The 3,999-nt window shown below is 42.6% G+C and overlaps 1 pseudogene; it reads left to right on the forward strand.

Annotated features, from left to right (window-relative positions):
- The first annotated feature begins 2,571 nt into the window (after positions 1-2,571).
- LOC118705800 lies at positions 2,572-3,159 on the forward strand (annotated as a pseudogene).
- Positions 3,160-3,999: the final 840 nt, after the last annotated feature.

A 3,999-nucleotide genomic window follows, 5' to 3' on the forward strand; every position in this document is an offset into this window, starting at 1 on the left:
GACCCGATAAGAGAGGAGGAGAATGGAACCAAGATAACCTAAACAAAATTATTATATTCTTCCTCTCTTAATTTCCTTCTCAATTAAGCTTATCAACATAACATTAAAAATAAGTATTATTTCTAGAAATTGTATTATTTCTTGCATTCCTGCCTCTAAAGTAAAGTCTCCTATATAATGAAGAGGTAATATGCAAATTGACCATCACTCCAACACATAAGATGGCCGCCCCATGTGGACACAAGATGGTCAGCAGGGGAAGGCAGGTGGGAGGGATCAGGCCTGCAGGAGATGGCAGTTAGGGGTGACCGGGCTGGCAGAGGAGGACAGTTGGGGGGGATCCAGGCCTGCAGGGAAGGACAGTTTGGGGGATGAGGCCTGCAGGGGAGAGCAGTTGGGGGGAACCAGGCCAGTAAAGGAGGACAGTTGGGAGCAATGAGGCCAGCAGAGGAGAGCAGTTAGGGGCAACCAGGCTGGCAGGGGAGGGCAGTTGGGAGTGACCAGGCCTACACGAGAGGGCAGTTGTGGGGTGGGAGGGTGGGAGGGACTAGGCCTGCAGGGGAGAGCAGTTGGGGGGGACCAGGCCTGCAGGGGAGGGCAGTTTGGGAGTACCAGGCATGCAAAGGAGGGCAGTTAGGGACAGCCATGCCAGCAAGGGAGGGCAGTTAAGGCAACCAGGCCTGCAAGGGAGGGTAGATGGGGAGGACCAGGCCTGCAGGGGAGGGCAGTTAGGGGCAATTGGGCCATTAGGGGAGCAGTTAGGCATTGATCAAGCTGGCAAGGGAGTGGTTAGGGGGTGATCAGGCTGGCAGGCAGAAGTAGTTAGGGGCAATCAGGCAGGCAAGCAGGTGAGCGGTTGGGAGCCAACAGTCCTGAATTGTGAGGGGGATGATGAGAAGGATCCCAGATTGGAGAGGGTACAGGCTGAGCTGAGGGACACACACACACACACACACACACACACACACACAAGCACAAATTTCATGCACCAGGCCTCTAATATTATACTAGCTAGGAATCTTTTGGTGGCAAGTGACAGATAACCAATTCAAATTAGCCTGAGCAAAAAGAAAGATTATTATACCACTACTGGGGCATTTCACAAAATATAAAGTATAGTTGAATAACTGTAGGTACAGAGATGGAGTTGCACCTCAGGAATACCAGAAACTGATGACATTTAAATTTGTCTCATTAACTTGCTGAGATTCTGTTTGTCAGCATCATTCTTCTGGGCTAGAAGCTAGTTTTCTCTGTGTGCTGAAAAACACAGTTCCTGGTTTTAAAATTTTAGACCTTAAATCACCAGGATGAAACTGGTCTCAGTCTCCGAGTCAAAGATTCTCTTACAGGTTCAATTTAGGTTAGGCACTCATACATGAACCAATTGATTGTACTAGGTCTATTAGGATACCATGATTGGCCAATCTCAGGCCAGGTGTCCATACCAAACCCAATCAATTGTGCCCATAAACAGGGTTGCATGGTAGCTCCAACAGTAACCAAGTGCTTGGAAGAGAAGGGTGAATGACAGGCACTCCCACAGGTATCCACTACAAATCTGTAAAACAAAAAGAAAAATATTAAAAATAAAAACAAAGCAAAGATATAAAGAAGGTAAAACTCAAGGCCAAAGTCATTCAGCAAAGACAGTAATTTTATTTTGATAATAGGTAGGTATTTCAAAATAAAAACAATCATAAAACAACTTATTATCAAAAACATATTTGAAATATAAGGGGAAATAAATTGTGTATCTGTAAAACTAAAGAAATTCCATTAAAAACTATTTAATTGATTAAAAAAAAAAAGAGTCAATCTATATAATAAAAGTGTAATAGCCAGTGTGTGGGGGGGTGCAAGAGGCAACTGGTTGATGTTTCTCTCTCATCAACGTTTCTAACTCTCTGTCCCTCTCAATTCCTCTCTGTGTAAAATCAATAAAAAATATTTTTTTAAAAAAAGTGTAATAGACCAGACATCCTTCCAGACCACTTTCTGGACAAAGTCAGGGCTGTGAGGGAAGCCTGGATCCTGGGTGCTTGCCAATGGCCAGAGGGAAGCCTGGATCCCAAGTATCAGTAGGAAGCCAGTGCTGTCAGCCAGGAGACCTATTCTTGCATGAATTTTGTGCATCAGGCCTCTAGTAAAATAATAAGATTAAATATACAAAAATCAGCCGAAACTGGTTTGGCTCAGCGGATAGAGCATCGGCCTGTGAATTGAAAGGTCCCAGGTTCAGTTCTGGTCAAAGGCATGTACCTTGGTTGCAGGCACATCTCCAGTAGGGGGTGTGCAAGAGGCAGCTGATTGGTGCTTCTTTCTCATTGATGTTTCTAACTCTCTGTCCCTTTCTTTTCCTCTCTGTAAAAACTCAATAAAATATATTTTAAAAAGATATATATAAAAATCAATAGCTAGCTTGTGTAACAGAAATAAATTATTTGAAATGAGAGTTAAGAAATGGTAGAAGAGCCAATGAGAAGAGTGTGACAGGAGAAAGTGAGGCCCAAGACCTTTTTTTTTTTTTTTTTTTTTTTTTTTTTTTTTTTTTTTTTTTTTTTTTTTTTAACTTTAACTCCTATCGCTGAACAACCATGAACTCCCAGATTCATCAGAATTATTTCACCAAGGTGGAGGCTGAGGCCAGCTGTCTGGCCAATCTGCAACTGTGGGCCTCATACACTTATCTCTCTCTGGGCTTCTATTTCAACTTTGATGATGTGGCTCTCCATGGCATGGGCCACTTATGAGAATTGGAGGAGAAGAAGCACAAGGGCACTGAGTTTCTTTTTAAGATGCAAAACCAGTGCGGTGGCCGCAGTGTCCTCCAGGATGTGCTGAAGCCTTCCCAAGATGAGTGGGATGAAACTCATGATGCCATGGAAGTTGCCCTTGTATTAGAAAAGAACCTTTTGGGACTGCATGTCCTGGGTTTTATCCGTGAAGACCCTCATCTCTGTGACTTCCTGGAGAAACATTTCCTGGATGAAGAGGTGAAATTCATGAAGAAGATGAGCAACCAACTCACTAACCTCTGCAGGCTGGCCAGCCTCAGGCTGGGCTGGGCAAATATCTCTTTGAAAGGCTCACCCTCAAGCACAACTAGGAGCCTTTGGAGTCCAGAGGTCTTTGAGGGGCCCCTCTGCATTCCCCTGTGTGGCTTGTCTGGGCCTCTTTCCCAAAACCACTAGCCATTCTTTTAACCACCCTGAAGCCCTCTCCCATTCATTGGACCAAATGGAAACAATAAAGTTTTTTGCAGGAGAGAGAGAGAGAGAGAGAGAGAGAGAGAGAGAGAGAGAGAGAGAGAGAGAGAGAGAGAGAGAGAATTAATTTTTTTGCCCTGGCCAGGTAGTTCAGTTGGTTAGAGCATTATCCCAATATGTCAACATTGAATGTTGTATCCCCAGGTAGTTCAGTTGGTTAGAGCATTATCCCAATATGTCAACATTGAGTGTTTTTGTGTTGGCAAAAAAGGATAGTGCAATAAAAAACTTCAATGAGAAGGAAAGGGCATAAATGACTTACCTTTGCAAGTAGGGTACGTCAGCTACAAATGAAGAGACTGACTTTTTATTTTTTCTTCTAGCTTTATTACTCATTCACTAGTTTACTTTCATAGATTATTTAAATTCCTTGTGTCTACATGTGCCAGGTTCCAGATATTTCATCAACTATGAACAATAATGTGGACCAATTCAACTTAGAACATAATCTATGTACCACACTGTTCATTTTTTCGTCTTCTGATTTTTATTCCAAAAGATACAGAGTAAGGCAAAAGTAAGTTTACAGTTTTTAATATGAAAAATAAATAATAATACAAGAACAAACTCTGTTTCACATACTCACAACTGTAAAGCAACTTTTGCCCCTCCCTGTATTTGTTAGTGAACATTACTATCTTCAGCCCTGAATATCCCCAGCTTTCTTGATTGGCCATTATGGATTATTTACCCATTTTTCTATACTCTGAGACAGCAATTCTCCTAAAGC

This window comes from Pipistrellus kuhlii, unplaced genomic scaffold, assembly GCF_014108245.1.
Source record: "Pipistrellus kuhlii isolate mPipKuh1 unplaced genomic scaffold, mPipKuh1.p scaffold_m20_p_1, whole genome shotgun sequence".
NCBI lineage: Eukaryota > Metazoa > Chordata > Mammalia > Chiroptera > Vespertilionidae > Pipistrellus > Pipistrellus kuhlii.